This window comes from Schistocerca americana, chromosome 2 (assembly GCF_021461395.2).
Source record: "Schistocerca americana isolate TAMUIC-IGC-003095 chromosome 2, iqSchAmer2.1, whole genome shotgun sequence".
Classification (NCBI taxonomy): Eukaryota; Metazoa; Arthropoda; class Insecta; order Orthoptera; family Acrididae; genus Schistocerca; species Schistocerca americana.
The window spans coordinates 1126677757-1126702077 of NC_060120.1; positions in this window are offsets into that span (position 1 = coordinate 1126677757).

The following is a 24321-nucleotide window of genomic DNA, read 5'->3' on the forward strand; positions in this document are numbered from 1 at the left end:
TCCTCCGTCAACCCGACCTGGTACGGATCCCACACTGATGAGCAATACTCAAGTATAGGTCGAACGAGTGTTTTGTAAGCCACCTCCTTTGTTGATGGACTACATTTTCTAAGCACTCTCCCAATGAATCTCAACCTGGTACCCGCCTTACCAACAATTAGTTTTATATGATCATTCCACTTCAAATCGTTCCGTACGCATACTCCCAGATATTTTACATAAGTAACTGCTACCAGTGTTTGTTCCGCTATCATATAATCATACAGTAAGGGATCCTTCTTTCTATGTATTCGCAATACATTACATTTGTCTATGTTAAGGGTCAGTTGCCACTCCCTGCACCAAGTGCCTATCCGCTGCAGATCTTCCTGTATTTCGCTACAATTTTCTAATGCAGCAACTTCTCTGTATACTACAGCATCATCCGCGAAAAGCCGCATGGAACTTCCGACACTATCTACTAAGTCATTTATATATATTGTGAAAAGCAATGGTCCCATAACACTCCCCTGTGGCACGCCAGAGGTTACTTTAACGTCTGTAGACGTCTCTCCATTGATAACAACATGCTGTGTTCTGTTTGCTAAAAACTCTTCAATCCAGCCACACAGCTGGTCTGATATTCCGTAGGCTCTTACTTTGTTTATCAGGCGACAGTGCGGAACTGTATCGAACGCCTTCCGGAAGTCAAGAAAAATAGCATCTACCTGGGAGCCTGTATCTAATATTTTCTGGGTCTCATGAACAAATAAGGCGAGTTGGGTCTCACACGATCGCTGTTTCCGGAATCCATGTTGATTCCTACATAGTAGATTCTGGGTTTCCAGAAATGACATGATACGCGAGCAAAAAACATGTTCTAAAATTCTACAAGAGATCGACGTAAGAGATATAGGTCTATAGTTTTGCGCATCTGCTCGACGACCCTTCTTGAAGACTGGGACTATCTGTGCTCTTTTCCAATCATTTGGAACCCTCCGTTCCTCTAGAGACTTGCGGTACACGGCTGTTAGAAGGGGGGCAAGTTCTTTCGCGTACTCTGTGTAGAATCGAATTGGTATCCCGTCAGGTCCAGTGGACTTTCCTCTATTAAGTGATTCCAGTTGCTTTTCTATTCCTTGGACACTTATTTCGACGTCAGCCATTTTTTCGTTTGTGCGAGGATTTAGAGAAGGAACTGCAGTGCGGTCTTCCTCTGTGAAACAGCTTTGGAAAAAGGTGTTTAGTATTTCAGCTTTACGCGTGTCATCCTCTGTTTCAATGCCATCATCATCCCGTAGTGTCTGGATATGCTGTTTCGAGCCACTTACTGATTTAACGTAAGACCAGAACTTCCTAGGATTTTCTGTCAAGTCGGTACATAGAATTTTACTTTCGAATTCAATGAACGCTTCACGCATAGCCCTCCTTACGCTAACTTTGACATCGTTTAGCTTCTGTTTGTCTGAGAGGTTTTGGCTGCGTTTAAACTTGGAGTGGAGCTCTCTTTGCTTTCGCAGTAATTTCCTAACTTTGTTGTTGTACCACGGTGGGTTTTTCCCGTCCCTCACAGTTTTACTCGGCACGTACCTGTCTAAAACGCATTTTACGATTGCCTTGAACTTTTTCCATAAACACTCAACATTGTCAGTGTCGGAACAGAAATTTTCGTTTTGATCTGTTAGGTAGTCTGAAATCTGCCTTCTATTACTCTTGCTAAACAGATAAACCTTCCTCCCTTTTTTTATATTCCTATTAACTTCCATATTCAGGGATGCTGCAACGGCCTTATGATCACTGATTCCCTGTTCTGTACATACAGATTCGAAAAGTTCGGGTCTGTTTGTTATCAGTAGGTCCAATATGTTATCTCCACGAGTCGGTTCTCTGTTTAATTGCTCGAGGTAATTTTCGGATAGTGCACTCAGTATAATGTCACTTAAGTCGGCATTGTGAATTTTGTATTCAATTCCGATGCAATTTCTGTGTTTCATCGTCAATAAGAAGGTCAGAGGGATACAGTAAACCTGAAGTGGAGCATCGGAATCTATAACTAGTGTCACAGGAATGGTTCAAAGCATAGACAGTAATAAGAGTCAGTTTTCTTATAACTAAGTAGGCATGGTGCCTTTTGTATTTAATTCCGATGCAACTTCTGTGTTTCATCGTCAATATGAACGTCAGAAGGATGCAGTAAGCCTGAAGTGATGCATCGGAATCTACAACTAGTGTCACAGGAGTGGTTCAAAACATAGACAGTAAGAAGAGTCAGTTTTCTTGTACTTAACCAGGCATTGTGCCTTTTCTATTTAATTCCGATGCAATTTCTGTGTTTCGTTGTCAATAAGAAGGTCCAAGGGATACAGTAAACCTGAAGTGAAGCATGGGAATCTAAATCCGGTCTCACAGGAAAGGTTCAAAACATAGACATTAAGAAGAGCCAGTCTTCTTGTACTTGAGTCGGCATTGTGCCTTTTGTATTCAATTCCGATGCAATATCTGTGTTTCATCAGCAATAAGAAGGTCAGAGGGATACAGTAAACCTGAAGTCAGGCATCGGAATCTAAATCCGGTCTCACAGGAAAGGTTCAAAACATAGACAGTAAGAAGAGCCAGTCCTCTTGTACTTGAGTCGGCATTGTGCCTTTTGTATTTAATTCCGATCCAATTTCTGTCTTTGATCGTCAATAAGAAGGTCAGAGGGATGCAGTAAACCTGAAGTGAAGCATCGGAATCTATAACTAGTGTCACAGGAATGGTTCAAAACATAGACGGTTGAAGAGTCAGTCTTCCTGTACTTATGTCGGCATTGTGCCTTTTGTATTTAATTAAGATGCAATTTCTGTGTTTCATCGTCAATAAGAAGGTCACAGGGATACAGTAAACCTGAAGTGAAGCATCGGAATCTGTAACTAGTGTCACAGGAATGGTTCAAAACATAGACAGTAAGATGAGTCAGTCTTCTCGTACTTGGGTCGGCATTGTGCCTTTTGTATTTAATTCCGAGGCAATTTCTGTGTTTCATCGTCAATAAGAAGGTCAGAGGTATACAGTAAACCTGAAGTGAAGCATTTGAATCTATAACTAGTGTCACAGGAATGGTTCAAAACATAGACAATAGGAAGAGTCAGCTTTCTTATACTTCAGTCGGCATTGTGCCTTTTGTATTTCATTCCGATGCAATTTCTGTGTTTCATCGTCAATAAGAAGGTCAGAGGGATACAGTAAACCTGAAGTGGAGCATCGGAATCTATAACTAGTGTCACAGGAATGGTTCAAAGCATAGACAGTAATAAGAGTCAGTTTTCTTATAATTAAGTAGGCATGGTGCCTTTTGTATTTAATTACTATGCAACTTCTGTGTTTCATCGTCAATAAGAACGTCAGAGGGATGCAGTAAGCCTTAAGTGATGCATCGGAATCTACAACTAGTGACACTGGAGTGGTTCAAAACATAGACAGTAAGAAGAGTCAGTTTTCTTGTACTTAACCAGGCATTGTGGCTTTTCTATTTGATTCCGATGCAATTTCTGTGTTTCGTAGTCAATAAGAAGGTCCAAGGGATACAGTAAACCTGAAGTGAAGCATGGGAATCTAAATCCGGTCTCACAGGAAAGGTTCAAAACATAGACAGTAAGAAGAGCCAGTCCTCTTGTACTTGAGTCGGCATTGTGCCTTTTGTATTTAATTCCGATCCAATTTCTGTGTTTGATCGTCACTAAGAAGGTCAGAATGATGCAGTAAACCTGAAGTGAAGCATCGGAATCTATAACTAGTGTCACAGGAATGGTTCAAAACATAGACAGTAAGAAGAGCCAGTCCTCTTGTACTTGAGTCGGCATTGTGCCTTTTCTATTTAACTCCGATTGAATTTCTGTGTTCCGTCGTCAATAAGAAGGTCCAAGGGATACAGTAAACCTGAAGTCAGGCATCGGAATCTAAATCCGGTCTCACAGGAAAGGTTCAAAACATAGACAGTAAGAAGAGCCAGTCCTCTTGTACTTGAGTCGGCATTGTGCCTTTTGTATTTAATTCCGATCCAATTTCTGTGTTTGATCGTCACTAAGAAGGTCAGAATGATGCAGTAAACCTGAAGTGAAGCATCGGAATCTATAACTAGTGTCACAGGAATGGTTCAAAACATAGACAGTTGAAGAGTCAGTCTTCCTGTACTTAAGTCGGCATTGTGCCTTTTGTATTTAATTAAGATGCAATTTCTGTGTTTCATCGTCAATAAGAAGGTCACAGGGATACAGTAAACCTGAAGTGAAGCATCGGAATCTGTAACTAGTGTCACAGGAATGGTTCAAAACATAGACAGTAAGACGAGTCAGTCTTCTTGTACTTGAGTCGGCATAGTGCCTTTTGTATTTAATTCCGAGGCAATTTCTGTGTTTCATCGTCAATAAGAAGGTCAGAGGTATACAGTAAACTGAAGTGAAGCATCGGAATCTATAACTAGTGTCACAGGAATGGTTCAAAACATAGACAATAGGAAGAGTCAGTTTTCTTATACTTAAGTCGGCATTGTGCCTTTTGTATTTAATTCCGATGCAATTTCTGTGTTTCATCATCAAAACGAAGGTCAGAGAGATACAATATAGCTGAAGTGATGCATCGGAATCTATAACTAGCGTCACAGGAATGGTTCAAAACAAAGACTGTAAGAAGAGTCAGTTTTCTTGTACTTAAATCGGCATTGTGCTTTTCTATTTAATTCCGATGCATTTTCTGTGTTTCGTCGTAAATAAGATGGTCCAAGGGATACAGTAAACCTGAAGTGAAGCATTAGAATCTATAACCGGTCTCACAGGAAAGGTTCAAAACATAGGCAGTAAGAAGAGCCAGTCCTCTTGTACTTAAGTCGGCATTGTGCCTTTTGTATTTAATTCCGATGCAATTTCTGTGTTTCATCGTCAATAAGAAGGTCAGAGGGATACAGTAACCCTGAAGTGATGCATCGGAATCTATAACTAGTGTCACAGGAATGGTTCAAAAAATAGACAGTAAGAAGAGTCAGTTTTCTTGTACTTAACACGGCATTGTGCTTTTCTATTTAATTCCGATGCAATTTCTGTATTTCATCGTCAATAAGAAGGTCCAAGGGATACAGTAAACCTGAAGTCATGCATAGGAATCAAAAACTGGATTCACGGGAAAGGTTCAAAACATAGACAGTAAGAAGAGCCAGTCTTCTTGTACCTGAGTCGGCATTGCGCCTTTTGTATTTAATTCCAATGCAATATCTGTGATTGATCGTCAACAAGAGGGTGAGAAGGATACAGTAAACCTGAGGTGAAGCATCGGAATCTATAACTAGTTTCACAGGAATGGTTCAAAACATAGACGGTAAGAAGAGTCAGCCTTCCTGTACTTAAGTCGGCATTGTGCCTTTTGTATTTAATTATGATGGAATTTCTGTGTTTCGTCGTCAATAAGAAGGTCAGAGGGATACAGTAAACCTGAAGTGAAGCATCGTAATATATAACTAGTGTCACAGGAATGGTTCAAAACATAGATAGTAAGAAGAGTCAGTCTTCTTGTACTTAAGTCGGCATTGTGCCTCTTGTATATAATTCCGATGCAATTTCTGTGTTTCATCGTCAATATAAAGGTTAGAGGGATACAGTAAACCTGAAGGGAAGCATCGGAATCTATAACTAGTGTCACAGGAATGGTTCAAAACATAGACAGTAAAAAGAGCCAGTCTTCTTGTGCTTAACTACATCTACTACATCTACATCGATACTCCGCAAGCCACCCAACGGTGTGTGGCGGAGGGCACTTTACGTGCCACTGTCATTACCTCCCTTTCCTGTTCCAGTCGCGTATGGTTCGCGGGAAGAACGACTGTCTGAAAGCCTCCGTGCGCGCTCTAATCTCTCTAATTTTACATTCGTGATCTCCTCGGGAAGTATAAGTAGGGGGAAGCAATATATTCGATACCTCATCCAGAAACGCACCCTCTCGAAACCTGGCGAGCAAGCTACACCGCGATGCAGAGCGCCTCTCTTGTAGAGTCTGCCACTTGAGTTTGTTAAACATCTCCGTAACGCTATCACGGTTACCAAATAACCCAGTGACGAATCGCGCCGCTCTTCTTTGGATCTTCTCTATCTCCTCCGTCAACCCGACCTGGTACGGATCCCACACTGATGAGCAATACTCAAGTATAGGTCGAACGAGTGTTTTGTAAGCCACCTCCTTTGTTGATGGACTACATTTTCTAAGCTCTCTCCCAATGAATCTCAACCTGGTACCCGCCTTACCAACAATTAGTTTTATATGATCATTCCACTTCAAATCGTTCCGTACGCATAATCCCAGATATTTTACATAAGTAACTGCTACCAGTGTTTGTTCCGCTATCATATAATCATACAGTAAGGGATCCTTCTTTCTATGTATTTAATTAAGATGCAATTTCTGTGTTTCATCGTCAATAAGAAGGTCACAGGGATACAGTAAACCTGAAGTGAAGCATCGGAATCTGTAACTAGTGTCACAGGAATGGTTCAAAACATAGACAGTAAGATGAGTCAGTCTTCTTGTACTTGAGTCGGCATTGTGCCTTTTGTATTTAATTCCGAGGCAATTTCTGTGTTTCATCGTCAATAAGAAGGTCAGAGGTATACAGTAAACCTGAAGTGAAGCATTTGAATCTATAACTAGTGTCACAGGAATGGTTCAAAACATAGACAATAGGAAGAGTCAGTTTTCTTATACTTCAGTCGGCATTGTGCCTTTTGTATTTAATTCCGATGCAATTTCTGTGTTTCATCGTCAATAAGAAGGTCAGAGGGATACAGTAAACCTGAAGTGGAGCATCGGAATCTATAACTAGTGTCACAGGAATGGTTCAAAGCATAGACAGTAATAAGAGTCAGTTTTCTTATAATTAAGTAGGCATGGTGCCTTTTGTATTTAATTCCTATGCAACTTCTGTGTTTCATCGTCAATATGAACGTCAGAGGGATGCAGTAAGCCTTAAGTGATGCATCGGAATCTACAACTAGTGTCACTGGAGTGGTTCAAAACATAGACAGTAAGAAGAGTCAGTTTTCTTGTACTTAACCAGGCATTGTGGCTTTTCTATTTGATTCCGATGCAATTTCTGTGTTTCGTAGTCAATAAGAAGGTCCAAGGGATACAGTAAACCTGAAGTGAAGCATGGGAATCTAAATCCGGTCTCACAGGAAAGGTTCAAAACATAGACAGTAAGAAGAGCCAGTCTTCTTGTACTTGAGTCGGCATTGTGCCTTTTGTATTCAATTCCGATGCAATATCTGTGTTTCATCGTCAATAAGAAGGTCAGAGGGATACAGTAAACGCGAAGTGAAGCATCGGAATCTAAAACCGGTCTCACAGGAAAGGATCAAAAAATATACAGTAAGAAGACCCAGTCTTCTTGTACTTGAGTCGGCATTGAGCCTTTAGTATTTAATTCAGATGCAATTTCTGTGTTTCATCGTCAATAAGAAGGTCAGAGTGATATAGTAAACCTGAAGTGAAGCATCGTAATCTATAACTAGTGTCACAGGAATAGTTCAAACCATAGACAGTAAGGAGATTCAGTCATCTAGTACTTAAATCGGCATTGTGCCTTTTGTTTGTATTCCGATGCAATTTCTGTGTTTCATCGTCATTAAGAAGGTCAGAGGGATACAGTATACCTGAAGTGAAGCATCGGAATCTATAACTAGTGTCACAGGAATGGTTCAAAACATAGACAGTAAGAAGAGTCAGTTTTCTTGTTTTTAAGTCGGTATTGTGCCTTTTATATTTAACTCCGATTGAATTTCTGTGTTCCGTCGTCAATAAGAAGGTCCAAGGGATACAGTAAACCTGAAGTCAGGCATCGGAATCTAAATCCGGTCTCACAGGAAAGGTTCAAAACATAGACAGTAAGAAGAGCCAGTCCTCTCGTACTTGAGTCGGCATTGTGCCTTTTGTATTTAATTCCGATCCAATTTCTGTGTTTGATCGTCAGTAAGAAGGTCAGAATGATGCAGTAAACCTGAAGTGAAGAATCGGAATCTATAACTAGTGTCACAGGAATGGTTCAAAACATAGACAGTTGAAGAGTCAGTCTTCCTGTACTTAAGTCGGCATTGTGCCTTTTGTATTTAATTAAGATGCAATTTCTGTGTTTCATCGTCAATAAGAAGGTCACAGGGATACAGTAAAACTGAAGTGAAGCATCGGAATCTGTAACTAGTGTCACAGGAATGGTTCAAAACATAGACAGTAAGACGAGTCAGTCTTCTTGTACTTGAGTCGGCATTGTGCCTTTTGTATTTAATTACGATGCAATTTCTGTGTTTCATCATCAATACGAAGGTCAGAGAGATACAATATAGCTGAAGTGATGCATCGGAATCTATAACTAGCGTCACAGGAATGGTTCAAAACAAAGACTGTAAGAAGAGTCAGTTTTCTTGTACTTAAATCGGCATTGTGCTTTTCTATTTAATTCCGATGCATTTTCTGTGTTTCGTCGTAAATAAGATGGTCCAAGGGATACAGTAAACCTGAAGTGAAGCATTAGAATCTATAACCGGTCTCACAGGAAAGGTTCAAAACATAGGCAGTAAGAAGAGCCAGTCCTCTTGTACTTGAGTCGGCATTGTGCCTTTTGTATTTAATTCCGATGCAATTTCTGTGTTTGATCGTCAAAAAGAAGGTCAGAAGGATACAATAAACCTGAAGTGAAGCTTCGGAATCTATAACTAGTGTCACAGGAATGGTTCAAAACATAGACGGTAAGAAGAATCAGTCTTCCTGGACTTAGGTCTGCATTGTGGCCTTTGTATTTAATTAAGATGCAATTTCTGTGTTTCATCGTCAATAATAAGGTCAGAGGGATACAGTAACCCTGAAGTGATGCATCGGAATCTATAACTAGTGTCACAGGAATGGTTCAAAAAATAGACAGTAAGAAGAGTCAGTCTTCCTATACTGATGTCGGCATTGTGCCTTTTGTATTTAATTCCGATGCAATTTCTGTGTTTCATCGGCAATAAGACGTTCCAAAGGATACAGTAAACCTGAAGTGAAGCATTGGAATCTATAACTAGTGTGACAGGAATGGTTCAAAACATAGAGAGTAAGAATAGTCAGTCTTTTTGTACTTAAGTCGGCATTGTGCCTTTTGTATTTAATTCCAATGCAATTTCTGTGTTTCATCGTCAATAAGAAGGGCAAAGGGATGCAGTAAACCTGAAGTGAAGCATCGGAATCTATAACTAGTGTCACGGGAACGGTTCATAACATAGACACTAAGAAGAGTCAGTCGTCCTGTACTTAAGTCGGCATTGTGCCTTTTGTATTTAATTCCGATGCGATTTCTGTGTTTCATCGTCAGTAAGATGGTCAGAGGGTTACAGTAAACCTGAAGTGAAGCATTGGAATCTATAACTAGTGTCACAGGAATGGTTCACAACGTAGACAGTAAGAAGAGTATGTTTACTTATACTTAAGTCGGCATTGTGGCTTTTGTATTTAATTCCGATGCCGTTTCTGTATTTCGTCGTCAATAAGAAGGTCCAAGGGATACAGTAAACTAAAAGTGAAGCATCGGAATCTCAAACCGGTCTCACAGGAAAGGTTAAAAACATAGACAGTAAGAAGAGCCAGTCCTCTTGTACTTGAGTCGGCATTGCGCCATTTGTATTTAATTCCGATGCAATATCTGTGATTGATCGTCAATAAGAGGGTGAGAAGGATACAGTAAACCTGAAGTGAAGCATCTGAATCTATAACTAGTGTCACAGGAATGGTTCAAAACATAGGCAATAGGAAGAGTCAGTCTTCTAGTACTTAAGTCGGCATTTTGCCTTTTGTATTTAATTCCGATGCGATTTCTGTGTTTCATCGTCAACAAGAAGGTCATAGGGATACAGTAAACCTGAAGTGAAGCATCGGAATCTATTACTAGTGTCACAGGAATGGTTCAAAACATAGAAAGTAAGAAGAGTCAGTTTTCTTGTACTTAAGTCGGCATTGTGCCTTTTGATTTTAATTAAGATGCAATTTCTGTGTTTCATCGTCAATAAGAAGGTCAGCGGGATACAGTAAACCTGATGTGAAGCATCGGAATCTATAACTAGTGTCACTGGAATGGTTCAAGACATAGACAGTAAGAAGAGTCAGTCTCCTTGTACTTAATACAGCATTGTGCCTCTAGTATATAATTCCGATGCAATTTCTGTGTTGTATCGTCAATAGAAGGTCAGAATGATACAGTGAACCTGAAGTGAAGCATCGGAATCTATAACTAGTGTCACAGGATCGGTTCAAAACATAGACCGTAAGAAGAGCCAGTCTTCTTGTACTTGAGTTGGCATTGTGCCTTTTGTATTTAATTCCGATGCAAATTCTGTGTTTCATTGTCAATAAGACGGTCGGAGGGATACAGTAAACCTGAAGTGAAGCATCGGAATCTATAACTAGTGTTATAGGAATGGTTCAAAACATACAGAGTAAGAAGAGTCAGTCATTTTGTACTTAAGTCGGCATTGTGCCTTTTGTATTTAATTACATTGCAATTTCTGTGTTTCATTGTCAATACGAAGGTCAGAGGGATACAGTAAACCTGAAGTGAAGCATCGGAATCTATAACTAGTGTCACAGGAATGGACCAAAACTTAGACAGTAAGAAAGGTCAGTCTTCTTGTACTTAAGTCGGCATTGTGCCTTTTGTATTTAATTCCGATGCAATATCTGTGTTTCATCGTCAATAAGAAGATCAGAGGGATACAGTAAGCCTGAAGTGAAGCATCAGAATTTATAACTAGTGTCACAGGAAAGGTTCAAAACATAAACAGTAAGAAGCATCAGTTTTCTTGTACTTAAGACAGCATTGTGCCTTTTGTATTTAATTCCGATGCAATTTCTGTGTTTCATTGTCAATATGAAAGTCGGAGGGATACAGTAAACCAGAATTGGAACATCGCAATCTATAACTAGTGTCACAGGAATGGTTCAAAACATAAACAGTAAGAAGAGTCAGTTTTCTTGTACTTAAGTCGACAATGTGCCTTTTGTATTTAATTCCGATGCAATTTCTGTGTTTCATCGTCAATAAGAAGGTCAGAGGGATGCAGTAAACCTGAAGTGAAGTATCGGAATCTATAACTAGTGTCACAGGAATGGTTCGGAACATAGACAGTAAGAAGAGTCAGTTTTCTTGTACTTAAGTCGGCATTGTGCCATCTGTATTTAATTCCGATGCAATTTCTGTGTTTCATCGTCAAAAAGAAGGTCAGAGGGATACAGTAAACCTGAAGTGAAGCATCGGAATCTATAACTAGTGTCGCAGGAATGCTTAAAACATAGACAGTAAGAAGAGTCAGTTTTCTTGTACTTAAGTCGGCATTGTGCCTTTTGTATTTAATTCCGATACAATTTCTGTGTGTCATCGTCAATACGTAGATCGGAGGGATACAGTAAACCTGAAGTGAAGCACGGAATCTATAACTAGTGTCACAGGAATGGTTCAAAACACAGACAGTAAGAAGAGTGTGTCTTCTTAAACTTAAGTCGGCATTGTGCGATTTTTATTTAATTCCGATGCAATTTCTGTGTTTCATCGTTAATAAGATGTCCAGAGGGTTACAGTAAACCTGAAGTGAAGCATCGTAATCTATAACTAGTGTCACAGGAATGGTTCAAACATAGACAGTTAGAAGAGTCAGTTTACTTGTACTTATGTCGTCATTGTGCCTTTTATATTTAATTCCGATTCAATTTCTGTGTTTCATCGTCAATAAGAAGGTCAGAGGGGTACAGTAAACCTGAAGTGAAGCATCGGAATCTATAACTAGTGTCACAGGAATGCTTCAAAGCATAGACAGTAAGAAGAGTCAGTTTTCTAATAATTAAGTCGGCATTGTGCCTTTTGTATCTAATTCCGATGCAATTTCTGAGATTCATCGTCAATAAGAAGGTCAGAGGGATACAGTAACCCTGAAGTGAAGCATCGGAATCTAAAACCGGTCTCACAGGAAAATTTCAAACATAGACAGTAAGAAGAGCCAATCTTCTTGTAATTGAGTCGGCATTGTGCCTTTTGTATTTAATTCCGATGCAATTTATGTGTTTCATCGTCAATATGACGGTCAGAGGGATACAGCAAACCAGAAGTGAAGCATCGGAATCTATAACTAGTGTCACAGGAATGGTTCAAAACATAGACAGTAAGAAGAGTCAGTCTTCTTGTACTTAAGTCGGCATTGTGCCTATTGTATTCAATTCCTATGCAATTTCTCTGTTTCATCGTCAATAAGAAGCTCAGAGGGATACAGTAAACCTGAAGTGAAGCATCGGAATCTAAAACCGGTCTCACAGGAAAGGTTCAAAACATAGACAGTAAGAGGCGCCAGTCTTCTTGTACTTGAGTCGGCATTGTGCCTTTTGTATTTAATTCCGATGCAATTTCTGTGTTTCATCGTCAATAAGAAGCTCAGAGGAATACAGTAAAACTGAAGTGAAGCATCGGAATGTATAACTAGTGTCACAGGAATGGTTCAAAGCATAGACAGTAAGAAGAGTCACTTTACTTGTACTTAAGTTGGCATTGTGCGATACGTGTTTCACTCCGATGCAATTTCTGTGTTTCATCGTCAATAAGAAGGTCAGAGGGAGACAGTATTCCTGAAGTGAGACATCGGTATCTATAACTAGTGTCACAGGAATGGTTCAAATCGTAGACAATAAGAAGAGTCTATTTTCTTGTACTTAAGTCGGCATTGTTCCTTTTGTATTCAAATCCGATGCAATTTCTCTGTTTCATCGTCAATAAGAAGGTCAGAGGGTTACAGTAAACCTGATGTGAAGCATCGGAATCTATAACTAGTGTCACAGGAATGGTTCAAAGCATAGACAGTAAGAAGAGTCAATATTCTTATAATTAAGTCGGCATTGTGCCTTTTGTATTTAATTCCGATGCAATTTCTGTGTTTCGTCGTCAATAAGACGGTCAGAGTGATACAGCAAACCTGAAGTGAAGCATCGGAATCTATAACTAGTGTCACAGGAATGGTTCAAAACATAGACAGTAAGAGGAGTTATTTTTTTGAATTTAAGTCGGCATTGTGCTATTTCTATATAATTCCGATGCAATTTTTGTGTTTCGTCGTCAATAAGAAGGGCCAAGGGATACAGTAAACCTGAAGTGAAGCATCGGAGTCTAAAACCGGTCTCACAGGAAAGGTTCAAAACATAGACAGTAAGAAGAGCTAGTCTTCTTGTAGTTGAGTCGGCATTGTGACTTTTGTATTTCATTCCGATGCAATTTCTGTGTCTCATCGTCAATAAGAAGGTCAGAGAGACACAGGAAACCTTAAGTGAAGCATCGGAATCTATAACTAGTGTCACAAGAATGGTTCAAAACATAGCAACTAAGAAGAATATGTTTTCTTGACCTTAAGTCGGCATTGTGCCTTTTCTATTTAATTCCGATGCAATTTCTGTGTTTCGTCGTCAAAATGAAAATCCAAGGAATACAGTAAACCAGAAGTCAAGCATCGGAATCTAAAACTGGTCTCACAGGAAAGGTTCAAAACATAGACAGTAAGACTAGCCAGTCTTCTTGTACTTGAGTGTGCATTGTGCATTTACATTTAATTCCGATGCAATTTCTGTGTTTGATCGTCAATAAGAAGCTCAGAGGAATACAGGAAAACTGAAGTGAAGCATCGGAATGTATAACTATTGTCCTAGGAATGGTTCAAAGCATAGACAGTAAGAAGAGTCAGTTTTCTTGCACTTATGTCGGCATTGTACCTTTTGAATTTAATTCCGATGCAATTTCTGAGTTTCATCGTCAATACGAAGGTCAGAGGGATACCTGAAGTGATGCATCGGAATCTATAACTAGTGTCACAGGAGTGGTTCAAAACATAGACAGTAAGAAGAAACGGTTTTCCTGTACTTAACCTGGCATTGTGCCTTTTCTATTTGATTCCGATGCATTTTCTGTGTTTCATCGTCAATAAGAAGGTGCAAGGGATACAGTAAACCTAAAGTGAAGCATCGGAATCTAAAACCGGTCTTACAGGAAAGGTTCAAAACATAGACAGTAAGAAAAGCCAGTCTTCTTGTACTTGAGTCGGCATTGTGCCTTTTGTATATAATTCCTTTGCAATTTCTGTGTTTCATCGACAATAAGACGGGCAGAGGGATACAGCAAACCTGAAGTGAAGCATCGGAATCTATAACTAGTTCACAGGAATGGTTCAAAACATAGACAGTAAGAAGAGTCAGTTTTCTTGTACTCATGTAGGCATTGTGCCTTTTCTATTTAATTCCGATGAACTTTCTGTGTTTCGTCGTCAATAAAAAGGGTCAAGGGATACAGTAAACCTGAAGTGAAGCATCGGAATCTAAAACCTGTCTCGCAGGAAATGTTCAAAACATAGACAGTAAGAAGAGCCTGTATTCTTGTACTTAAGTCGGCATTGTGCCTTTTGGTTGTATTCCGATGCAATTTCTGTGTTTCATCGTCAATAAGAAGGTCAGAGGGATACAGTGAACCTGAAGTGAAGCATCGGAATCTATAACTAGTGTCACAGGAATGGTTCAAAACATAGACAGTAAGAAGAAACAGTCTTTTTGTACTTAAGACGGCATTGTACGTTTTGTATTCAATTCCGATGCAATTTCTCTGTTTTATCGTCAATAAGAGGGTCAGAGGGTTACAGTAAACCTGAAGTGAAGCATCGGAATCTATAATTAGTGTCACACAAATGGTTCAAATCATAGACAGTAAGAAGGGTCAGTTTACTTGTACTTAAGTCGGCATTGTGCCTTATGTATTTAATTCCGATGCAATTTCTGTGTTTGATCGTCAATAAGAAGGTCAGAGGGATACAGTAAACCTTAAGTGAAGCATCGGAATCTATAACTAGTGTCACAGGAATGGTTCAAAGCATACACAAAATGAAGGGTCAGTTTTCTTATAATTCAGTCGTCATTGTGCCTTTTGTATTTAATTCCGATAAAAATTCTGTGTTTCATCGTCAATAAGAAGGTCAGAGTGATACAGCAAACCTGAAGTGAAGCATCGGAATCTATAACTAGTGTCACAGGAATGGTTCAAATCATAGACATTAAGAAGAATCAGTTTTCTTGAGCTTAAGTCGGCATTGTGCCTTTTCTATTTAATTCCGATGCAAATTCTGTGTTACGTCGTCAATATGAAGGGCCAAGGGATACAGTAAACCTGAAGTGAAGCACCGGAATCTAAAACCGGTCTCACAGGAAAGGTTCAAAACATAGACAGTAAGAAGAGCTAGTCTTCTTGTAGTTGGGTCGGCATTGTGACTTTTGTATCTCATTCCGATGCAATTTCTGTGTTTTATCGTCAATAAGAAGGTCAGAGGGATACAGGAAACCTGAAGTGAAGCATCGGAATCTATAACTAGTGTCACAGGAATAGTTCAAAACATAGCCATTAAGAAGAATCTGTTTTCTTGACCTTAAGTCGGCATTGTTCCTTTTGTATTTAATTCCGATGCAATTTCTGAGTTTCATCGTCAATAAGAAGGTCAGAGGGATACAGTAAACCTGAAGTGATGCATCGGAGTCAATAACTAGTGTCACAGGAATGGTTCAAAACATAGACAGTAAGAAGAGTCAGTTTACTTGTACTTAAGTCGGCATTGTGCCATTTTGTATTAAATTCCGATGCAATTTCTGTGTTTCATCGTCAATAAGAAGGTCACAGGAATACAGTAAACCTGAAGAGAAGCATCGGAATCTATAACTAGTGTCACAGGAGTGGTTCAAAACATAAACAGTAAGAAGCGTCAGTTTTCTTGTACTTAAGTCGGCATTGTGCCTTTTGTATTTAATTCCGATGCAATTTCTGTGTTTCATCGTCAATAAGAACGTCAGACGGATACAGTAAACCTGAAGTGAAGCATCGGAATATATAACTAGTGTCACAGGAATGGTTCAAAACACGGACATTAAGAGGATTCATTTTCCTTATATTTAAGTCGGCATTATGCCTTTTGTATTTAATTCCGATGCAATTTCGTGTTTCATCGTCAATAAGGTCAGAGGGATACAGTAAACCTGAAATGAAGAATAGGAATCTATAACAAGTGTCACAGGTATGGTTCAAAATATAGACAGTAGGAAGAGTCAGTTTTCTTGTACTTAAGTCGGCATTGTGCCTTTTGTATTTAATTTCGATGCAATTTCTGTATTTCATCGTCAATAAGAAGGTCAGAGGTATACAGTAAACCTGAAGTGAAGTATCGATATCTATAACTAGTGTCACAGGAATGGTTCAAAACATAGACAGTAAGAAGAGTCAGTTTTCTTGTACTTATGCCCGCATTGTGCCTTTTGTATTTAATTTCGATGCAATTTCTGTGTTTCATCGTCAATAAGAAGGTCAGAGGGATACAGTAAACCTGAAGTGAAGCATCGGAATCTATAACTAGTGTCACAGGAATGGTTAAAAACATAGAGAGTAAGAAGAGTCAGTTTTCTTGTACTTAAGTCGGCATTGTGCCCTTTGTATTTAATTCCGATGCAATTTCTGTGTGTCATCATCAATAAGAAGGTCAGAGGGATACAGTAAACCTGCGGTGAAGCAACGGAATCTATAACTAGTGTCACAGGAATGGTTCAAACCATAGACAGAGAGAAGAGTCAGTTTACTTGTACTTAAGTCGGCATTGTGCCTTTTGTATTTAATTCCGATGCAATTTCTATCTTTCATCGTCAATAAGAAGATCAGAGGGATACAGTTAACCTGAAGTGAAGCATCGGAATCTAAAACCGGTCTCACAGGAAAGGTTTAAAACATAGACAGTAAGAAGAGCCAGTCTTCTTGTACTTGACGCGGCATTGTGCCTTTTGTATTTAATTCCGTTGCAATTTCTGTGTTTCATCGTCAATAAGGTCAGAGGGATACAATAAACCTGAGGTGAAGCAACGGAATCTATAAGTAGTCTCACAGGAAAGGTTCAAGCATAGACAGTAAGAGGAGTCAGTTTACTTGTACTTAAGTCGGCATTGTGCCTTTTGTATTTAATTCCGATGCAGTTTCTGTGTTTCATCGTCATTAAGAAGGTCAGAGGGATACAGTAAACCTGAAGTGAAGCATCGGAATCTATAACTAGTGTCACAGGAATGGTTCAAAGCATAGACAGTAAGAAGAGTCAGTTTTATTATAATTAAGTCGGCATTGTGCCATTTGTATTTAATTCCGATGCAATTTCTGTGTTTCGTCGTCAATAAGACGGTCAGAGTGATACAGCAAACCTGAAGTCAAGCATCGGAATCTATAACTAGTGTCACAGGAATGGTTCAAAACATAGACAGTAAGAGGAGTCAGTTTTCTTGAATTTAAGTCGGCATTGAGCTTTTTCTATATAATTCCGATGCAATTTTTGTGTTTCGTCGTCAATAAGAAGGGCCAAGGGATACAGTAAACCTGAAGTGAAGCACCGGAATGTAAAACCGGTCTCACAGGAAATATTCAAAACATAGACACTAAGAAGAGCTAGTCTTCTTGTAGTTGGGTCGGCATTGTGACTTTTGTATCTCATTCCGATGCAATTTCTGTGTTTCATCGTCAATAAGAAGGTCAGAGGGATACAGGAAACCTGAAGTGAAGCATCGGAATCTATAACTAGTGTCACAGGAATGGTTCAAAACATAGCCATTAAGAAGAATCTGTTTTCTTGACCTTAAGTCGGCTTTGTGCCTTTTCTATTTAATTCCGATGCAAATTCTGTGTTACGTCGTCAATATGAAAATCCAAGGGATACACTAAACCAGAAGTCAAGCATCGGTATCTAAAACTGGTCTCACAGGAAAGGTTCAAAACATAGACCGTAAGAAGAGCCAGTCTTCTTGTACTTGAGTGTGCATTGTGCCTTTTACATTTAATTCCGATGCAATTTCTGTGTTTGATCGTCAATAAGAAGCTCAGAGGGATACAGTAAAACTGAAGTGAAGCATCGGAATGTATAACTAGTGTCCTAGGAACGGTTCAAAGCATAGACAATAAGAAGAGTCGGTTTTCTTGTACTTAACCTGGCATTGTGCCTTTTCTATTTAATTCCGATGCAATTTCTGTGTTTCGTCGTCAATAAGAAGGTGCAAGGGATACAGTAAACCTGAAGTGAAGCATCGGAATCTAAAACCGGTCTTACAGGAAAGGTTCAAAACATAGACAGTAAGAAGAGCCAGTCTTCTTGTATTTGAGTCGGCATTGTGCCTTTTGTTTATAATTCCTTTGCAATTTCTGTGTTTCATCGACAATAAGGCGGGCAGAGGGATACAGCAAACCTGAAGTGAAGCATCGGAATCTATAACTAGTTCACAGGAATGGTTCAAAACATAGACAGTAAGAAGAGTCAGTTTACTTGTACTTAAGTCGGCATTGTGCCTTTTGTATTTAATTCCGATGCAATTTCTGTGTTTCATCGTCAATAAGAACGTCAGAGGGATACAGTAAACCTGAAGTGAAGCATCGGAATCTATAACTAGTGTCACAGGAATGGTTCAAAACACGGACATTAAGAGGATTCATTTTCCTTGTATTTAAGTCGGTATTGTGCCTTTTGTATTTAATTTCGATGCAATTTCTGTATTTCATCGTCAATAAGAAGGTCAGAGGTATACAGTAAACCTGAAGTGAAGTATCGATATCTATAACTAGTGTCACAGGAATGGTTCAAAACATAGACAGTAAGAAGAGTCAGTTTTCTTGTACATATGCCCGCATTGTGCCTTTTGTATTTAATTTCGATGCAATTTCTGTGTTTCATCGCCAATAAGAAGGTCAGATGGATACAGTAAACCTGAAGTGAAGCATCGGAATCTATAACTAGTGTCACAGGAATGGTTAAAAACATAGAGAGTAAGAAGAGTCAGTTTCCTTGTACTTAAGTCGGCATTGTGCCCTTTGTATTTAATTCCGATGCAATTTCTGTGTGTCATCATCAATAAGAAGGTCAGAGGGATACAGTAAACCTGCGGTGAAGCAACGGAATCTATAACTAGTGTCACAGGAATGGTTCAAACCATAGACAGAGAGAAGAGTCAGTTTACTTGTACTTAAGTCGGCATTGTGCCTTTTGTATTTAATTCCGATGCAATTTCTATCTTTCATCGTCAATAAGAAGATCAGAGGGATACAGATAACCTGAAGTGAAGCATCGGAATATAAAACCGGTCTCACAGGAAAGGTTCAAAACATAGACAGTAAGAAGAGCCAGTCTTCTTGTACTTGACTCGGCATTGTGCCTTTTGTATTTAATTCCGTTGCAATTTCTGTGTTTCATCGTCAATAAGGTCAGAGGGATACAGTAAACCTGAGGTGAAGCAACGGAATCTATAACTAGTGTCACAGGAATGGTTCAAACCATAGACAGGAAGAAGAGTCAATTTACTTGTACTTAAGTCGGCATTGTAGCTTTTGTATTTAATTCCGACGCAATTTCTGAATTTCATCGTCAATAAGAAGGTCAGAGGGATACAGTAAACCTGAAGTGAAGCATCGGAATCTAAAACCGGTCTCACAGGAAAGGTTCAAAACATAGACAGTAAGAAGAGCCAGTCTTCTTGTACTTGAGTCGGCATTGTGCCTCTTGTATTGAATTCCGATGCAATTTCTGTGTTTCATCGTCAAAAAGAAGGTCAGGGGGATACAGTGAACCTGAAGTGAAACATCGGAATCTATAACTAGTGTCACACAAATGGTTCAAATCATAGACAGTAAGAAGAGTCAGTTTACTTGTACTTAAGTCGGCATTGTGCCTTTTGTATTTAATTCCGATGCAGTTTCTGTGTTTCATCGTCAATAAGAAGGTCAGAGGAATACAGTAAACCTGAAGTGAAGCATCGGAATCTATAACTAGTGTCACAGGAATGGTTCAAAGCATAGACAGTAAGAAGAGTCAGTTTTATTATAATTAACTCGGCATTGTGCCATTTGTATTTAATTCCGATGCAATTTCTGTGTTTCGTCGTCAATAAGACGGTCAGAGTGATACAGCAAACCTGAAGTGAAGCATCGGAATCTATAACTAGTGTCACAGGAATGGTTCAAAACATAGACAGTAAGAGGAGTCAGTTTTCTTGAATTTAAGTCGGCATTGTGCTTTTTCTATATAATTCCGATGCAATTTTTGTGTTTCGTCGTCAATAAGAAGGGCCAAGGGATACAGTAAACCTGAAGTGAAGCACCGGAATCTAAAACCGGTCTCACAGGAAAGGTTCAAAACATAGACAGTAAGAAGAGCTAGTCTTCTTGTAGTTGGGTCGGCATTGTGACTTTTGTATCTCATTCCGATGCAATATCTGTGTTTCATCGTCAATAAGAAGGTCAGAGGGATACAGGAAACCTGAAGTGAAGCATCGGAATCTATAACTAGTGTCACAGGAATGGTTCAAAACATAGCCATTAAGAAGAATCTGTTTTCTTGACCTTAAGTCGCCATTGTGCCTTTTCTATTTAATTCCGATGCAAATTCTGTGTTACGTCGTCAATATGAAAATCCAAGGGATACAGTAAACCAGAAGTCATGCATCGGAATCTAAAACTGGTCTCACAGGAAAGGTTCAAAACATAGACCGTAAGAAGCGCCAGTCTTCTTGTACTTGAGTGTGCATTGTGCCTTTTACATTTAATTCCGATGCAATTTCTGTGTTTGATCGTCAATAAGAAGCTCAGAGGGATACAGTAAAACTGAAGTGAAGCATCGGAATGTATAACTAGTGTCCTAGGAACGGTTCAAAGCATAGACAGTAAGAAGAGTCGGTTTTCTTGTACTTAACCTGGCATTGTGCCTTTTCTATTTAATTCCGATGCAATTTCTGTGTTTCGTCGTCAATAAGAAGGTGCAAGGGATACAGTAAACCTGAAGTGAAGCATCGGAATCTAAAACCGGTCATACAGGAAAGGTTCAAAACATAGACAGTAAGAAGAGCCAGTCTTCTTGTATTTGAGTCGGCATTGTGCCTTTTGTTTATAATTCCTTTGCAATTTCTGTGTTTCATCGACAATAAGGCGGGCAGAGGGATACAGCAAACCTGAAGTGAAGCATCGGAATCTATAACTAGTTCACAGGAATGGTTCAAAACATAGACAGTAAGAAGAGTCAGTTTTCTTGTACTCAAGTAGGCATTGTGCCTTTTCTATTTAATTCTGATGAACTTTCTGTGTTTCGTCGTCAATAAAAAGGGCCAAGGGATACAGTAAACCTGAAGTGAAGCATCGGAATCTAAAACCTGTCTCACAGGAAATGTTCAAAACATAGACAGTAAGAAGAGCTAGTCTTCTTGTAGTTGAGTCGGCATTGTGCCTTTTGTATTTAATTCCGATATAATTTCTGTGTTTGATCGTCAATAAGAAGCTCAGAGGGATACAGTAAAACTGAAGTGAAGCATCGGAATGTATAATTAGTGTCCTAGGAATGGTTCAAAGCATAGACAGTAAGAAGAGTCAATTTTCTTGTACTTAAGTCGGCATTGTTCCTTTTGTATTTAATTCCGATGCAATATCTGAGTTTCATCGTCAATAAGAAAGTCAGAGGGATACAGTAAACCTGAAGTGATGCATCGGAATCAATAACTAGTGTCACAGGAATGGTTCAAAACATAGACAGTAAGAAGAGTCAGTTTACTTGTACTTAAGTCGGCATTGTGAAATTTTGTATTAAATTCCGATGCAATTTCTGTGTTTCATCGTCAATAAGAAGGTCACAGGGATACATTAAACCTGAAGAGTAGCATCGGAATCTATAACTAGTGTCACAGGAGTGGTTAAAACATAAACAGTAAGAAGCGTCAGTTTTCTTGTGCTTAAGTCGGCATTGTGCCTTTTGTATTTAATTCCGATGCAATTTCTGTGTTTCATCGTCAATAAGAACGTCAGAGGGATACAGTAAACCTGAAGTGAAGCATCGGAATCTATAACTAGTGTCACAGGAATGGTTCAAAACACGGACATTAAGAGGATTCATTTTCCTTGTTTTTAAGTCGGCATTGTGCCTTTTGTATTTAATTTCGATGCAATTTCTGTATTTCATCGTCAATAAGAAGGTCAGAGGTATACAGTAAACCTGAAGTGAAGTATCGATATCTATAACTAGTGTCACAGGAATGGTTCAAAACATAGACAGTAAGAAGAGTCAGTTTTCTTGTACTTATGCCCGCATTGTGCCTTTTGTATTTAATTTCGATGCAATTTCTGTGTTTCATCGCCAATAAGAAGGTCAGATGGATACAGTAAACCTGAAGTGAAGCATCGGAATCTATAACTAGTGTCACAGGAATGGTTAAAAACATAGAGAGTAAGAAGAGTCAGTTTTCTTGTACTTAAGTCGGCATTGTGCCCTTTGTATTTAATTCTGATGCAATTTCTGTGTGTCATCATCAATAAGAAGGTCAGAGGGATACAGTAAACCTGCGGTGAAGCAACGGAATCTATAACTAGTGTCACAGGAATGGTTCAAACCATAGACAGAGAGAAGAGTCAGTTTACTTGTACTTAAGTCGGCATTGTGCCTTTTGTATTTAATTCCGATGCAATTTCTATCTTTCATCGTCAATAAGAAGATCAGAGGGATACAGACAACCTGAAGTGAAGCATCGGAATATAAAACCGGTCTCACAGGAAAGGTTCAAAACATAGACAGTAAGAAGAGCCAGTCTTCTTGTACTTGACTCGGCATTGTGCCTTTTGTATTTAATTCCGTTGCAATTTCTGTGTTTCATCGACAATAAGGTCAGAGGGATACAGTAAACCTGAGGTGAAGCAACGGAATCTATAACTAGTGTCACAGGAATGGTTCAAACCATAGACAGGAAGAAGAGTCAATTTACTTGTACTTAAGTCGGCATTGTGCCTTTTGTATTTAATTCCGATGCAATTTCTGAATTTCATCGTCAATAAGAAGGTCAGAGGGATACAGTAAACCTGAAGTGAAGCATCGGAATCTAAAACCGGTCTCACAGGAAAGGTTCAAAACATAGACAGTAAGAAGAGCCAGTCTTCTTGTACTTGAGTCGGCATTGTGCCTTTTGTATTGAATTCCGATGCAATTTCTGTGTTTCATCGTCAAAAAGAAGGTCAGGGGGATACAGTGAACCTGAAGTGAAACATCGGAATCTATAACTAGTGTCACACAAATGGTTCAAATCATAGACAGTAAGAAGAGTCAGTTTACTTGTACTTAAGTCGGCATTGTGCCTTTTGTATTTAATTCCGATGCAGTTTCTGTGTTTCATCGTCAATAAGAAGGTCAGAGGAATACAGTAAACCTGAAGTGAAGCATCGGAATCTATAACTAGTGTCACAGGAATGGTTCAAAGCATATACAGTAAGAAGAGTCAGTTTTATTATAATTAAGTCGGCATTGTGCCATTTGTATTTAATTCCGTTGCAATTTCCGTGTTTCGTCGTCAATAAGACGGTCAGAGTGATACAGCAAACCTGAAGTGAAGCATCGGAATCTATAACTAGTGTCACAGGAATGGTTCAAAACATAGACAGTAAGAGGAGTCAGTTTTCTTGAATTTAGGTCGGCATTGTGCTTTTTCTATATAATTCCGATGCAATTTTTGTGTTTCGTCGTCAATATGAAGGGCCAAGGGATACAGTAAACCTGAAGTGAAGCACCGGAATCTAAAACCGGTCTCACAGGAAAGGTTCAAAACATAGACAGTAAGAAGAGCTAGTCTTCTTGTAGTTGGGTCGGCATTGTGACTTTTGTATTTCATTCCGATGCAATTTCTGTGTTTCATCGTCAATAAGAAGGTCAGGGGGATACAGGAAACCTGAAGTGAAGCATCGGAATCTATAACTAGTGTCACAGGAATGGTTTAAAACATAGCCATTAAGAAGAATCTGTTTTCTTGACCTTAAGTCGGCATTGTGCCTTTTCTATTTAATTCCGATGCAAATTCTGTGTTACGTCGTCAATACGAAAATCCAAGGGATACAGTAAACCAGAAGTCAAGCATCGGAATCTAAAACTGGTCTCACAGGAAAGGTTCAAAACATAGACAGTAAGAAGAGCCAGTCTTCTTGTACTTGAGTGTGCATTGTGCCTTTTACATTTAATTCCGATGCAATTTCTGTGTTTGATCGTCAATAAGAAGCTCAGAGGGATACAGTAAAACTGAAGTGAAGCATCGGAATGTATAACTAGTGTCCTAGGAATGGTTCAAAGCACAGACAGTAAGAAGAGTCAGTTTTCTTGTACTTATGTCGGCATTGTGCCTTTTGTATTTAATTCCGATGCAATTTCTGCGTTTCATCGTCAATAAGAGGGTCAGAGGGATACAGTAAAACTCAAGTGATGCATCGGA